General features: G+C 39.5%; 1 pseudogene; it reads left to right on the top strand.

Annotated features, from left to right (window-relative positions):
* The window catches only part of LOC127096511 (uncharacterized), a 98,437-nt pseudogene that overhangs the window by 28,524 nt on the left and 52,312 nt on the right, over positions 1 to 17,601 (top strand).

Below are 17,601 nucleotides of genomic sequence, written 5' to 3'. Positions count from 1 at the left end.
GTTTGATGTCCTGTCAACATCATTGTTCGATGTCCTGTCAACATCATCATTCGATGTTCAGTCAACGTCGAGTTATTTCCCAGTCATTGTTTAATGTCTGGTCGATCGTTGTTTGATGTCCTGTCAACATCCTTGTTTGATGTCCTGTCAACATCATTGTTTGATGTCCTGTCAACATCATTGTTTGATGTCCTGTCAACATCATTGTTCGATGTCCTGTCAACATCATTGTTCGATGTCCTGTCAACATCATTGTTCGATGTCCTGTAAACATCATTGTTCGATGTCCTGTCAACATCATTGTTCGATGTCCTGTCAACATCATTGTTCGATGTCCAGTAAATGTCGAGTTTTCTCCCAGTCATCAGTCAGTGTCTGGTTGAAGATGTTACTCTGAGGGGTTTAGCATCACGACGTCAGATCAACAATGTTCCCCAGTAGTGCGATACTGGAGGAAGCTTTTCCGTCGGACAGAGATGGAAATGATATCAGAAGACGTTACGCGATCAGCGCGATTCCGGGGTTCAAATGGAGAAAAGGAAATGTGGAGACATTTTCTGGAGAGCGGGGTTCAATCGGAGAAAAGAAATACTGAGGTATTTTCTCGGGTTCAAATGGAGATAGAGTTGAAGATTATATCCAGGATGAGGTCCTTGGGATTATCTTCTGTTCATGTGTCACTTTAGACTTTGGCGGATGCCAGTGGAGGTCGTTACAGGTGTCTTCTGAGGAAGAGATACACATGCTACCTTCCGTTGTGAAGGGTTACCCTCTGACATGTCGCCCTCAGAGTGGTTTGGTGTTAGTTCCGTCGTTGCCAGCGGAATTATCACGAGAGATTGGAGAAAAGGAGATGTTGCGACATTTTCTGGAGAGCGGGGTTCAATCAGAGAAGAGTATATGCTGAGGCATTTTCTGGGGTCCAAATGAAGATGGAGTTGAAGATTACATCCGGAATGAGGTCCTTAGGATCGTCTTCTGTTCATGTGTCACTTTAGGCTTTGGCGGATGCCAGTGGAGGTCGTTATAGGTGTCTTCTGAGGAAGAGATACACATGTTACCTTCCTTTTGTGAAGGGTTACCCTCTGACATGTCGCCCTCAGAGTGGTTTGGTGTTAGTTCCGTCGTTGCCAGCGGAATTATCACGAGAGATTGGAGAAAAGGAGGTGCTGAGGCATGTTCTAGGGTTCAAACGGAGAAAGGGAGATGTTGCGGCATTTTCTGGAGAACGGGGTTCATATTGGCGATCGCGAGTTATCGTCAGGCGACTGGGGTTCAAACTGGAGATTGGGGTTCATTATTCTGGCAAAAAGGAGTGCTGAGGCATTTTCCGGGGTTCAAATGCAGAGATCCGAGGATCGTTTGCGCAGAGAAAAGTTTCGGGGTTCAAGAAAATAAGAAAAGAGAAAAGAAAATTTCGGGGTTCAAGAAAAGCAAAAAAAAAAGAGAGAGAAAGGAAGAATGACAATCCCGAGTGGATGTGTGGTGATCAGACCATGGTTATCCCTGTGTTACCATTTATTTTGGTATCCAGGTCGACGTTTCAAGAGTTTGTTTCTTCGCCGCTGCTGACAGGCGCTGTTAATTATTCATCCCATCAGAGTGCAAATTGTTCGTCTGTTCTTGGTATTCAATCACTCTTCATCCTGATCATCTGAAAGCCGAGGCTATTCATATCGACAGGTTCACAGTGGATTGAATAGGGGCAGCTGTAACACCTCAAAATTTGCCCTCCTCTCTTGGGACTAGCATTAACATCTATTGCATACATTTTAGGGCATTAGGCATTTCATATTGCATAACATGTGGTTACATTGTGCAAGCCATCTTCCCAAGTCTTGATCAGAAGATGAGGAAGTCAGAAAGTGCAAGCCTAGGGTCTACTGATTGATCATTGGCCATCTGAGGATTGGGCTGTGAATTAGGGTTTCATGATTCTCAAGGGTGTTGGTCTTAATATTGATTGAAGTGATACATCATCATCATCATCATGGTTGGATGTCATCAGAAGATTGAAGCTCATTCCTTGAGATTAGGGTTTTGACCACTGGTCAACCCTAATCAGTTGTATTGGGCCAAGCAGGGCTGGATCAGGAGATGAGGTTTATGAAGGATATGGGGTTCATTATTTGATTATATTGAGCTAATTGAGGCTAGGGTATCATGCTTGAGCCATTTCAGTTGAAGATTGGAGCTCAGATTGATCTATGCATTGCCTGATTCATCTATCAGTTGAAAAAGTCAACTGTGGTCAACTGTACATGATCTGATGGATGTGGAGGTGAAAATGAGTTGAAGACATTTCATTCATGTTGGAACAAGTGTTGAATGACATTGCAAAGCTTAAAAATGAAGAAAATCAAGTCAGGACAAAAACTGCCAAAAATAGCAAGTGACTTGTAACTGAAGTTTCCAAAAATGGAAAGTTTTGGACCTCAAAGCCACGTGTCCAAGGAAGCTTCAAATGAAAATTTGTTCAACATGAAAGTTGTGGATCTTGTTCTCACCTTTCCAAAAGGTCCAAGAACTTGAAAGTCCAATGTACGGTTGGAAAGTTATGGCTCAGTGAAATTCAAAAATGACCTGTAATCAGGAGGCCATAATTTCCACATACTTTGTCCAAATTGCAAGTTCTTTATATGCACAAACTCCATTTGACATGTACTTTGAGGGTGCATCATTGGATTTGTTCAAAAATGGCCAAGGCAAAAAGTCACTTTTCAACTGGACAGCTGAATTGGATCAGGGGCAAAATTGTCCAAATGTCAAAATAATTGGAATTTTTGAATGGGACTTTTTCCAACACCTCAGGAATGGCATTTTAAGTATGTTTGAATATTCATTTCATGGCTAAGGCATGTAAATTGGATTTTGGCTTGGAAAGTGAAAGTGCTAAAAATGGACATTTTGCAAATACAAGGTGAAATTGAGAAATACACCACCAATTGGAATGAAACAAGTTTCTACACATCACATATGTCATTTGGGGGCTGCTTGAGCTGTCAAAACAGCTGGCACTAGCTGGGATGATGTATTTACCATTTTGCCCTTGTTTACAAAATTACCATTTCCATTAACATTCCAAATTGTTAATTAAGTGGATTAAGGCATGATTAAGTGGACATATATAAACTAAAACCTCTCCTAATCCTAACAGAAAACACAACTACCAAGAATTCAGATATGAAAATCTCAACATTCTCTCAATTTTGCTCAAGAACTCAAAAGCTTCAATCTCAAGTTTCTTCCTCAATTCTCAACCAAACTTCAAGATTTCTTTTGCATTCAACCACATTCATCATCTACACCGACTGTTTTTGTAAATTGGAAGGCATAGGGCGCTGCATCGTGACTGTTCCAAAACTCATCATCCATGGCAAATCCGAATTGTGGACACTAGGAGCAAAGGCAATTGAAGATAGCACCTCCATTCACCTTCTCTATCCTTCTAGTGTTGCTGTTTTCAAGAATTGAGCCCTGAAAGCGCGCGAATCACACCGCCATATCCAGGTTTGAAGGTTTTTTGAATTTCATGTTTCTTTGATTACTTATATGCGTTAGAAAGAGCATGAAATGTAGGTTCTGATGCTGCTTGTGGTTTTAGAAATAGTGACCTGTAGTGTGAGAAATCGTGAATTGAAAGTATGAACATAAACCCTAATTCGTTCGATTCTTGAGTTTTAGGAACTTTTAGGATGAATTGAATGGATATTTGGAATGTGCTTGAGAAGACGAGTTCAATGACTATATGCATGTCCATTTCTTTTGACGTTTGATGTTCTTTGATTTTTCAATTTTCTGGAAAATTTCGTGAGGAAGACGAAGCTGGAAGGTGTTTTGATCTGAAAATGTGTTCAAATTTTCAAACGCGGTGTTTACCGCCCCCGCTCAAAAGATTTACAAAAATGCCATTGTCCTTTTTTATTAATTTAATTAAATTCTTAAAAATTGATAATGACTTTAAAAATTCATAAAAAATAGTAAAAAAATTCAGAAAAATATGGAAATTTTTTCTATGACTTTGTTGATGAGTGTAGAATTTTTTTGACCTATTGGTCAAAGTTGTGCTTGGTAATAATATTATTTGACCTAGGCTTGTTTCACATGTATCCATTTTCGACACCTTGCACCATTTTAATTGGGAAATGCACATGATGTAAAATAAATTCTTGAAAATTTTTGTGATGATTCTTGACTGATTGATGCTCATTTCTATGTAAATTTCATGCATTTTTGATACCTGGTCAATGAGCAGCAAATTCTGGAACTTAGGTGTGACAATTTGTGTCACACCTCATTATGTCAACTTGCTGGATTTTTTTGATTGGCTTATACTTGTTGAAATTGATTGAAATTTTGCATGGTGAATTGTTGACATGTTAGGATGCTTGGTGAATTTTTGTAGAATTTTTCACTGCCTTTTCTAATTGATCATGATTTTTCATTTCTGGTGATTGAATTTGCAAGTCCATGTGACCTAGGTTGGTAGAATGATTGAGAAATGCTCATGTTGTATTGTATGGCCATGAAATTTGATATGCATGAACTAGACACATGTTAGGACCTCCCTGTTTTGGTCTCATCCATTTCTTTTTTGTTTTCAATGAGATATGAATTTTTGATGTGGATGTATGCATTGATGTTGTGAATTGGAGCATGCAATTGTGTCTGTTTTTGTTGATTTTTATTGACATGGTTCCATTTGCCCAATTGAGCTCAAATTTGACATGGTAGACCTTGATTGACCCCTGTTTAGGTGTAATTAATTTGAGAATTTTTGGATGTGTTTTGATGTGGATTTGAATGCAATACTTCTGTTTGTATGTTTGATGCTTCATATGAACCAATAGGGATTGTTTTGTGCATGAATTGAACATAATGGATGATATAAACATGAGACCAATGATGTTTGCTCTTGTTTGATGTTAATTTGAATTTGGTTTGAAGATACCTTGCTGTTTGAGATTTTTTTCTTGCCTTTGGGCCCTAGGCTTGGCCTAGTGGTCTAGTTGCTAATGTTTGCTTGATTTTTCAGGATTAAAAAGCAATGCACATGGATAATGGTCCAAATCAATTTTGATTGATGTTGTTGATGTTTGTACACTAACATAATTGTGTTTTGTAGGTTGTGAAGCATAGGCTTGAGCCTTGGCTTGCTTTGTTTGTGCATAGCTTGTATAGTTTGTCTGATTGAACTTGCTGTTTGGTTTTGTCTGTCTGAGTACTAATTGTGTTTGACTGTTTCCAGGTACTTTAGTTGCTCAGTTCCTTGCGAACTTTTGCTTTGCGTTGCTTAAGCAACTTGCATTGAGGTAAGTCCTCTCGACTTCATGTAGTCTGGAGACCCGGCTGTTACCGGGCCGGGCAAATAAATGTCTGAAGTCCTCCTTAAGAGGCAATGATTGTGGTTGTTTATTTTTAAGCCCAAGCAGGTGAAAGTCCTTTAAAGAAGGCAATTGGTGGAAGGTAGGGGTATGCAGCCTACCCCCCACTATTCAGTTGAGTCTTCTCCTTGCTCCCATTACATGGTTGTAGCATTGAGATCAAAAGCCCAAGATCCTGTGCAGTGCACATTGTGTTTGAGTCATCGAGTATAGAAGGGTTCCCCTATTCTGGACCCATGCTCATTTGTCAGCTCTCCCTGGTTAGGGATAAGAGCTGTGAGGTCTGATCCTCACTTCATCCTTTCATCTGCTTCACCTTAGCCTCGTAATGGCAAGGTTAAGAGCAAAACCAGCATGTACAGACGACTCGCTTCGGCGGTCAAACCCCATTGATTGAGCCCCTTGTTTGGCTATAGTGCGTGTTATGTGGATATCTGATTGACATGCTTGTTTGAGATACCTGTTCTCATTTGATGATATATGATTGTATGCTTGTGTGCTAGCTTCTTTCCTGGTTAGGTTAGTTTGCTTATGCAAGTAGGATAGAAAACTGAACTTAGGGTTAACGATGCATGACAACATTAGGCTCGAGTCTCAGCTCCCTAGTCGCGTGTCTTTCCCCGGTTTCTGGTTAGCAATTTAGTCCCTTTCAGGGGAACTACATCGCCCTGATCCTCGTGCCAGACGAGGTATGTAGGCAGGTGGTCGTGCGAGACCACTCCGGGCAACCTTTTTCTTTTTTGCGTGCGTTTACTTGTTATCTGATTATGTGTGTTTGGCTCGGATGCCGACGTAAGTCCAGGATTGGCTGTCGGGATCCATGTTTGCCCTTTTGAGTGTGTTTTGGTTCGGATGCCGACGTAATTCCATCCAGTGGTTGTCGGGCTCCATGTTTGCCACCCTTGCATGTTCGTGTTGTTTTGTGTTGTTTGGCGTGCGTAAGCCGAACTACAGTGGCTCTGATTCTTGTTCCAGACAAGATATGTAGGCATAAGGTGCGATACCTTATCGAGCTCGTTCCTCTTAACCCCACCTGCGTTCCCCGTGTGTGTGTGTGATGTTTAGCAACCTTTTCTTTATTCTAGGACGTGGATCCCTAGGAGTACCTAGGACGTGAGGGGTGCTAATACCTTCCCCTCGCGTAACCGACTCCCTTACCCTGTCTCTTTGGTCGCGAGACCATGTTCTTTCCAGGTTTCTCTGAGCGTTTCCTTTCCCTATTTTGGGATAAATAACGCGCAGTGGCGGCTCTGTGTGTGCTTTCTTTTTAGGCTCGCCGGTTGATTTTCGCAGGATGCGACACGACCGAACAATGGTAGAAAAACCTCAAACGAAAAGTGGCATGTACGAGATAAGTAGCCTTGATCATGTTAATGCAAAAGTGGATGCTCTGGCCCAGAAAATTGAAAGTTTAAATGTATCACCTCCAGCCACCGTGGTTGCCGCAACTCAAAATTGCGAAGTCTGTGGAATCCAAGGTCACACTCCTGCAGATTGTCAACTCTTAACAGGAATCCAAGCAGAGCAAGTGAATTATGCTCAAGGAAATCCCTACTCGCATACCTATAACTCAAACTGGAAGAACCATCCTAATTTTTCATATAAGAGCAATAATGCTTTATACGCACCAGGACAAGCTCCCAATCAAGCCCCAGTTATACCTCCTGGATATCAAAAGTCGACCCCATCTACACCTAACAATAATGTTCCTAGGAAATCCAACTTGGAAATCATGATGGAGAACTTCATAGCTTCTCAACAGCAAACCAATAAAGATTTCTTAAACCAGAATGTACACACGAGCGAACAAATTAAACAACTAGCAAGTAAAGTAAATGCCCTGGCTACCCATAACAAAATGCTAGAAACACAAATCTCACAAGTAGCTCAACAACAAGCGCCTACTGCTGCCCCAACTGGTACATTTCCTGGACAGCCCCAACCTAACCCAAAAAGCCACGCTCATGCAATCATATTAAGAAGTGGAACAGAGGTAGAAGGACCAGTAGATCCAAGGATTGAAAACCAAAACTCTAAAAAGTTAATTGAGGAAGAAAATAAACCTAAGGAAAAGGATGAGAGTAATAAGGAAACCGTAGAAAAGAAAGAACCTTATGTACCTCCACCACCTTATAAACCACCTATCCCTTATCCTCAAAGGCTTATTAAAACCAAAGATGTAGGCCAATTTAAAAAATTTGTTGACCTACTGAAACAATTAAACGTCACAATTCCGTTTACAGAAGCTATTACACAGATACCCTCATATGCTAAATTCTTAAAAGAAATTCTTTCTAATAAAAGGAAACTTGAAGATAGCGAAACCGTTACACTCGCTGCTGAATGCAGCGCTATAATCCAGAATATGCCTCCTAAACTTAAAGATCCTGGTAGTTTCTCTATACCCTGTCATATAGGAAAATTTGTCATAGACAAAGCCTTATGCGATTTAGGAGCAGATATCAGTGTTATGCCTTTATCCATATGCAAGAAACTGGAAATGGGAGAATTAAGACCAACTAAAATGTCTCTGCAATTAGCAGATCGTTCCGTTAGATATCCTGTAGGAATTCTTGAAAACGTTCCCGTGCGCATAGGTCAATTCTACATTCCAACTGATTTTATAATTATGGACATAAGAGAAGATGAAGTTACACCCATTATATTGGGAAGACCATTCTTAGCAACCGCTGGTGCGATCATAGACGTAAAACGAGGACGACTCACTTTCGAAGTAGGAGAAGAGAAAATTTAGTTCATTCTTTCCCAATTTTTGAAAGCACCTGCAATAGATGACACATGTTACTTCATGGATATCATCGATGAATGCATAAAAGAAACAGAAATAGAAAATGACAAATTGTCTGACTATCGTGTAGAAGACGAACTGAATCAATGTTTAGCAATAACACCGGATCCTACGCAATGCCTTAAGAAACCAACGCTCGACCTGAAAACACTTCCCAAAAATCTGAGATATGAATTCCTAGACTTAGAACTTGAACGACCAGTGATAGTTAATGCAGACCTAGGAAGACTCGAAACCGAAAAACTCCTACATATCTTAAGAAAATATCCAACCGCACTAGGATACAACATCACCGATCTTAAAGGGATAAGTCCTTCTATTTGTATGCACCGCATCATGCTAGAAGAAGACTGTAAAACTTTTAGGGAACATCAGAGGAGACTAAACCCAATCCTGAGTGAGGTAGTGAAAAAGGAAGTAACAAAGTTATTAGAGGCAGGTATCATATATCCTATATCTGATAGCAAATGGGTTAGTCCTGTACACGTAGTACCAAAGAAAGGAGGTATAACAGTTATTGAAAATGAAAAAGGAGAAACTATAACCAAACGAATCGAATCGGGATGGAGAATGTGCATTGACTATAGGAAACTAAACAAAGCAACCCGAAAAGATCATTTCCCTTTACCATTCATAGACCAGATGTTAGAACAATTAGCAAAGCATTCTCATTTCTGCTATTTAGACGGTTACTCAGGCTTCTTTCAAATACCAATCCATCCTGATGACCAAGAAAAGACAACATTCACATGTCCTTTTGGTACCTTCGCTTATCGACGAATGCCGTTCGGCTTGTGCAATGCTCCCGCAACCTTCCAAAGGTGCATGATGGCAATATTCGCCGATTTTCTCGAAAATATCATGGAAGTCTTTATGGATGACTTTTCCGTATGCGGGCAAAGTTTCGAAGAATGTCTTGAAAACCTAGAAAGAGTTCTAGAGCGATGTGTAAAAGTAAACCTAGTACTTAATTGGGAAAAATGTCACTTTATGGTACAAGAAGGAATTGTTTTAGGACACATCATATCAAATAGAGGAATCAAAGTAGACAAAGCCAAAATAGAAGTAATCGAAAACCTTCAACCTCCGAAAACTGTGAGAGAAGTACGAAGCTTCTTAGGACATGCCGGTTTTTACCGACGATTCATTAAAGACTTCTCTAAAATAACTAAACATTTAACCGGATTATTGATGAAAGATGCTGAATTCATCTTCGACAATAAATGTTTAGAAGCCTTTCAAACGCTTAAACAAGCATTGATCTCCGCGCCCATAATGCAGGCTCCAGATTGGAATGAACCATTTGAAATAATATGTGACGCAAGCGATTACGCCGTAGGTGCTGTCTTAGGACAACGAAAAGATAAAAAGCTTCACGTCATATATTATGCAAGTAGAACTCTAGATGAAGCACAGATGAATTACGCCACGACCGAGAAAGAACTTCTAGCAGTAGTGTTTGCGCTAGATAAATTTCGTTTTTACTTGGTCGGAGGTAAAACAATCGTTTACACTGACCACGCCGCCATTAAGTACCTCTTAACAAAAAAGGATGCTAAACCTAGACTCCTAAGGTGGATCTTGTTGCTACAAGAATTTGATTTGAAAATCAAAGATAAAAAAGGAACTGAAAATGTAGTAGCAGATCACCTCTCTAGACTTGAAAACCTGGAACCGGAAAGAACATCGATCAATGATAACTTCTCGTACGATAAACTTATAGCTAATTTGGAAGAAAATAAAGTTGATGAACAGGTAGAGACCACCTTGGCTGTATGCGTTACACCATGGTACGCAGACTTCGTCAATTATTTAGCTGCCGGAATAGTTCCACCTAATTTATCTTACCAACAAAAGAAACGATGCTTCCATGACATAAAACATTATTACTGGGATGACCCTTTACTTTTCAAAAGAGGCCCCGATGGTATTTTCCGTCGGTGTATACCTGAAGAAGAGATAGAAAATATAATCCAACACTGTCACTTCGCTCCTTATGGTGGACACGCAAGTACATCCAAGACCTGTTCTAAAATCCTACAAGCTGGTCTTTATTGGCCAAACATATGGAAGGATGTTCATGCGACTATCAAGAAATGTGATAGATGTCAACGCACATGAAACATATCTAGACGTGACGAGATGCCACAAAAGGGCATTTTGGAAGTAGAGATTTTCGACGTGTGGGGAATAGATTTCATGGGACCTTTTCCACCTTCTTTAGGTAACAAGTACATACTCGTAGCGGTTGACTACGTATCAAAATGGATTGAAGCTATAGCTTCCCCAACAAACGACACACGAGTAGTAACTAAACTCTTTAAGAATATAATTTTCCCAAGATTTGGTGTCCCAAGAATAGTAGTCAGTGATGGTGGATCGTATTTCATATCTAAGATACTCGAAAAACTATTGTTTAAGTACGGTGTAAGACATAGAGTAGCGACACCTTACCATCCTCAAACCAGTGGACAAGTGGAAGTGTCTAACAGAGAAATCAAACAAATATTGGAAAAAACAGTCGCCACCTCAAGGAAAGACTGGTCATCGAAACTACCCGAAGCTTTATGGGCATATCGAACCGCTTACAAAACTCCCATAGGGACAACCCCATTTAAGCTTATTTATGGAAAATCTTGCCACCTCCCGGTAGAATTAGAACATAAGGCCTACTGGGCTATTAAAAATCTAAATTTAAACTATAAGGCCGCTGGTGAAAAGCGAATTCTTGACATAAACGAATTAGAGGAGCTTCGACAAGACGCCTACGAAAATGCCAGAATCTACAAAGAAAGAACGAAAAAATGGCATGACAAACGTATATCTAGAAAAATCTTCAAACAAGGCGATATAGTCCTTTTGTTCAACTCTTGGCTTAAGTTATTCCCGGGAAAACTACGATATAGATGGTCAGGCCCTTTCCAAGTTACCAATGCTTTCCCTAGTGGAGCTGTGGAAATTAAAGGCAAATCTATGGAACCATTTATCGTAAACGGGCAGCGTCTAAAACATTATCATTATGCAGAGAACAATGAAGATTCGCAAGTCCTGCACTTAGACGTAATGCCTCCAGAATTTATAGATTATATTTGATGGTTTTTATGTCGAGCTTGCGACATTAAACAAAGCGCTTCATGGGAGACAACCCACAAATATTTTTATTTTTATTTCTTCTTTGATTATTCTTTTAAAATTTTATTTAGTATTCATTCTTCATTTATTTTAATTTATAAAAAAATTCTTCTTCTCTTCTTTCGGCATTTGGCCAAATCCTGACTAAAACTCTTGTTTTTCTTTTCTCTAGCTAACACTAACCTGATGGGACAAATTGATCGTATGGGTATCAAATTCAGAGGGAAAACTCAGAAACAAAGGTTTGAGGAACTAGCAGAGAGAGAGATGCTACCTAGTTTGTATGCTGATGATTGGGCAATGACCGCCCTTGGACTAAGAGAGAGTGTCATGTATTTGCTGAGTCAAATAGGGTGGGAAACCACTCCTATCCGAAGACAATTCGTCACTTACCGGAGACTAACGCTAGAATTCCTTAGCTCCCTGGTCTATCTTGTTGGTGTAAGTCCTAGAGGCTAATATTTTTGGTACTTGTATCGAATTATTTATTAATAATAAAAGGCATTTTCTTTATTATGGTTGATTAATAAAGCCCCTAGAATAGATAGTCCGTTTAATGTATTAAGTGTGACTTAATCATGAGAACACATTAAACATAAGGGCACTGTTCTTAAAGTATCCGTAGTCGAGCTTTAATGTGAAGTGGGATAACATTAAAGCATTAAGACTATTATGTTTGTAGACTGATGATCACATCTCATGGATCATGGATAAAGAGTTATCAAGTCTTAAACATAGGTATGAATATTAGGAGTAATATTTATACCGGATTGACCCGCTATGAGAATACTATATAGAAAGTTATGCAAAGTGTCATAAGTTATTCTCATGGTGATAATAGTGTATACCACTCTTCGACCTGAAACCACTATGGATCCTAGATGTAGAGTTGAGTGCCTTATTACTGATCCAACGTCATCCGTAACTGGATGACCATAAAGACAGTTGATGAGTACTCCACGAAGCATGCTGAGGGACATGAGTGTCCTAGATGGAATTTGCCAATCCTGCGTAACAGGATAAATGTCTATGGGCCCAATATTGAACTGGACAAGGGTGACACGGTCTATACCTTGTGTTCAATATAGACATAAGGGCAAAGGGGTAATGATACACATAATTATTATCACAAGAGGTTTTGTCAGATCACATGACATTTTTCGTGACTTGGGTAGCAGTGATGTGTTGCTAGATACCGCTCACTGTTTATTATGTTAAATGCGTGATTTAATATAATTGCCAACGCCGCGAAAACCTATAGGGTCACACACAAAGGACGGATTGATGAGAGATAGAATAATTAAGGAACATCGTAAGGTACGGTGTACTTAAGCAGAATACGAAATATGGTAAGGTACCAAATACTTAAGTGATTTTGGCATATTATGAGATATAGGCCAAAATGCACTTAAGTGGGCTTTTTGGCTTGAAGCCCACACAAGTGGTTCTATAAATAGAGCTCTTGTGCAGAAGCTTTGTATGGGAATACAACACAACTGAAGAGTTGGAATTTCGTATCTCTCTCTCACTCAAAGCCTTCATTCATAACAGCTAGCACTGCGATTGAAGGAATCCGTTCGTGTGGACTGAGTAGAGACGTTGTCATCGTTCAAGTTCGTGATCGCCCCGTGGATCTGTATCAAAGGTTTTGATCATTATCAGAGATCTGCACCAAAGGTTTGAATCGCCGCAAGAGGTAACGATTCTATCACTGATCATGCCCATTCGTAAGGATCACTAAATGGAGAAATTTTAAAATTCCGCTGCGCCTTGGATGGCAATTCTCCAACAGTGGTATCAGAGCCACTTACGAAACCATGAATCTGATAGCTGTTTTTGTTCTGTAATAATATGATTAAAACAGAATGAATCAAAGGTTAAATTGAGATCGATTAAGTTACATATATGTGATATATGTAACCCTGATGCAAAATACATTATATACGATATAATGTTCTTGTTTCGTTCATTCAAAACCTCGATGATTGTTTTCCTTTGAGCGATCAATGGTCGTTTGCTTCTTGATCCGACATTAGTATGGTGAAGCAATGACGTGTTGATCAATCATACTGAATTAACAATCGAGACGTGTTTGACGGTCTGAAATTGGTGCATTAGGGTTAGTGACGGCACAAGGGTTGTGTTGTCAGAGAGTTATGCGATTGGGGTTTGAACGCACAAGAGTTGTGCTTCCTAAACATTTTTTGGAACAGTGTTAACCGGTTAACGCGTATGGTTAACCGGTTAACGGAATGCGAAATAATTTTTTGTGATTTTCAAACAGTGTTAACCGGTTAACGCATTTGGTTAACCGGTTAACGCAAGGCGGAAAACAGTTTTCCAAGACATTTTCAAACAGTGTTAACCGGTTAACGCATTTGGTTAACCGGTTAACGCAAGGCAGAAAACAATTTTTTCAGATTTCAAAACAGTGTTAACCGGTTAACGCATATGGTTAACCGGTTAACGCAAGGAAATTTTCGCCCATTCGGCTAACTCAGTGCTTTAAAAATGTCAAGTGTTGATACGAAAAGCGACATCGATTTTAAATGAATTGTTCATTAAAATGTGATAATCGGTCATCGAAATTTAATTTGATTTTAATTAATTAAAGGAATTAATTATAATAATAATAAAGTGTTTATTATTGTCTTGTGGTGATCGGTTATGGCCCTAGTTTTCCTTTGTTTTGTTTTGGGTTTTTAAAATACGACCTACGTGTCGTGCCTCTCTCTTAATCTCCCAAATGTAACTTCTTTTCTCATCTCACTCCCTCGTATGTAAAACGAGTTTCTTTCATGTAATGTAATGATATGAAGAAAGCAAAGAAGTCAGTGCCAAAGGAGGACAACCTTGGAGATCTTGCTTGGAGAAGCTTAGATCGTTGTAGGTTAGCTTAGGTTCTCTCATTGGCTTGGGAGAACAATTGCGCTAGGGGCCATAACTGTTTCATTTTGTTTGTATGTATGTTGATGCATGTGAGAGACGGTTTATATGATAAACAAGCCGGTGAGATCAGAAAATTGCAATTCCCTCAAAATTAAATATTAAGTTTATGCTTTCCAAGTTTTAACACTCATCAAGACTAGTAATGGATAATGTAGGTTTCGCCTACGCGAGGTGCATGATCTATATATTAGTAAGGTGCGATGGGATAATTGTAATATTCAACTGTTAAAACAATGGGTCAAACTTAACTAAACAAATTATAATAAGATTATATATATGTTTAGAAGCAAGAGTTGGGAATGATCCATATGATGGATTGGAATAAGGAGTTATTCACCCAACTGAAATTTTCGAGAGTTGTATGAGATACAATTGGAAGGAGTTCCTACCTAAATAACCTAGTTTTGTGTAATCCGCCTACGCGGACTTAGAACGAAGTGAAATATGGATCTCGACCCACTAGAAAATCTTCCAACGGGATTTTCCGAATCAAATGATGAGGGTCATCTGTTTTGAATAAAATAGTGGGAGCATGTTTAATTAAAGGCCTAATTGAATATGTCAATGATACTTATATTTTCATTAATCCTTATGTAGATTACCATGACAACAAACACCTCTAACAACATCCTGCGATCAATCCTTGATAAGGAAAAATTGTCTGGGACAAATTTTCTGGATTGGCACCGAAACCTGAGGATAGTTCTCAAACATGATAAAAAGCTGTATGTCTTGGAGACACCTGTTCCTGAAGAGGAACCTCCTAGTTCTGCACCCAAGGCAGAAAGAGATGCTTATAAGAAGCATGTCGATGATGCCAATGAAACTGCTTGTTTCATGCTAGCTACCATGAACTCAGAATTGCAAAAGCAACATGAGAACATGTCAGCGTTCGATATGATCGAACACCTGAAGTTGCTCTATCAAGAGCAAGCAAGGCATGAGAGGTTTGAAGTTTCAAAAGCCCTTTTTCAAAGCAAGTTAGCTGAGGGAGCCCCTGTAGGTCCCCATGTACTCAAGATGATTGGGTATGTGGAAAACCTTGAGAGATTGGGTTTTCCCCTCGAAAAGGAACTTGCAACTGACTTGATCTTGCAATCGTTGCCAGATAGTTTCAGTCAATTTGTCCTAAATTTCAATATGATTGATATGGACAAATCTCTTCCTGAACTGCTCGCCATGTTAAGAACTGCCGAGCAGAATCTGAAGTCAAAAGGGAAGTCCATTCTGATGATCGGAAATGGAAAGAGACAGAACAAAAGGCCCACTAAGCATAGTGATAAGGGGAAGGGCAAGGAAGTTGCCAATCCCAGACCCACTGCTGCTTTGAAGCCTAGTGGAGGCATAGCAAAAGAAGGCACCTGCTTCCATTGCGGTAAGACCGGACACTGGAAGAGGAACTGCCCAAAGTACCTGGAAGATAAGAAGAATGGAGTAGAGACTTCAACTTCAGGTATTTTTTGTTATTAATTTATCTACTTCTATATCATGAGTATTAGATACTGGATGCGGTTCTCACATTTGTACAAATGTGCAGGAACTAAAAAGGAGTAGAGATTTGGCAAAAGGTGAAGTCGACCTACGAGTTGGCTATGGAGCAAAGGTTGCTGCTTTAGCCGTAGGAACTTTTGTAGTGACTTTACCTAGTGGTTTAATAATTTAGTTAGATAACTGTTATTATGTACCTGCAATTAGCAGGAATATTATTTCCATTGCTTGTTTGGACAAGTTTGGTTTTTCATTTATAATAAAGAACAATTGTTGCTCAATTTATTTGAATGATATATTCTATGCTACTGCACAAATGAACAATGGACTATATGTCCTTGATCTTGAAATGCCTATTAATAACATTAATACAAAAGGATGAAACCTAACGAGTCAAAACCAACTAGGTAAGAATATTAAAACTCTTCGATCAGATCGAAGTGATGAGTATTTAATCCTAGAGTTTGATGACCATCTGAAAGAGTGTGGGATCCTATCCCAACTTACTCCTCCTGAAACATCCCAATGGAAGGGTGTATCTGAGAGAAGAAATCGAACCCTGTTGGACATGGTCCGATCCATGATGAGTCACACCAATCTTCCAAACTCCTTTTGAGGACATACACCATTGACATCAACTTACACACTTAACCGTGTTCCATCCAAAAGGTTGAAAAGACACCATATGAGATATGGAGTGGTAAGAGACCACATATGTCTTACATGAAGATTTGGGGTTGCGAAGTTTATGTGAAACGACAAATTTCAACTAAGCTTGAGCCCAAATCTGACCAATGCTTGTTTATGGGGGTATCCTAAAGAAACAAGAGGATATTACTTCTACAATCCTCCAGAGGGCAAAGTGTTTGTCGCTCGAACTGGAGTTTTCCTAGAAAAGGATTTTAATTCCAAAGGAACCAGTGAGAGGAAAGTAGAGCTTGAAGAAATTCAAGAATCACAAAGCATCGATACACCTATGGAGGAATTAGAGCAGGAAACACAAGTAGTTGTGTAAAAGCAACCTGCTCAAGTAGAACAAGACCAACATAGGTCAGGCAGGATACGTCACCTACCTGAGATATATGGATATCTGATCAAGGTGATGTATTACTCATGGATCAAGATGAGCCTGTCACCTACCCATGGAATCTTCGTTTTGATGAAACAGTAAAAATGTATGGATTCATCAAGAACGAAGATGAGACTTGTGTCTACAAGAAGGTTAGTGGGAGCATGATCGTATTCCTGATATTATATGTAGATGACATATCACTCATTGGAATCGATATCCCTACCCTGCAACAAGTAAAGTCTTGGTTGGGGAAATGCTTTTCTATGAAGGATCTGGGTGAAGCAGCCTATCAGAATCTATAGAGATAGATCATGAAATGCTTGGCCTAAGTCAGAGTACATAGACAAAGTGCTGAGACACTTTAATATGAATGATTCCAATCTGGTTATGTGTTTTGCGTAAATGGTGGCACTGTGAGGTTGAAAAGTTCAACGCAAGATGCAGTTGCTGATTCTACAACTGAGGCCAAGTATATTGTTGCCTTAAGTGCAGCAAAGGAAGTTGTTTGGATCAATAAACTTGGCATAGTCCATAGCATTGTGGATCCCATTGGTCTCTATTATGATAACAATGGTGTTATCACACAAGCTAAGGAGCCTAGATCTCACCAACGATCCAAACACATACTTAGGCGTTGTGTGAAAATATGTAAAGTACCTACACTAGGCAATATAGCTGACCCACTAACAAAGCCTCTTACGCAGTAGAAGCATGATGTCCATACTAGATCAATGGACATACGGGGTATGTCTGATTGGCTCTAGTGC

This window comes from Lathyrus oleraceus, chromosome 6, assembly GCF_024323335.1.
Source record: "Lathyrus oleraceus cultivar Zhongwan6 chromosome 6, CAAS_Psat_ZW6_1.0, whole genome shotgun sequence".
Classification (NCBI taxonomy): Eukaryota; Viridiplantae; Streptophyta; class Magnoliopsida; order Fabales; family Fabaceae; genus Lathyrus; species Lathyrus oleraceus.
The sequence above is the reverse complement of the archived record's forward strand: the minus strand, read 5'-3'. Positions and strand labels throughout refer to the sequence as shown.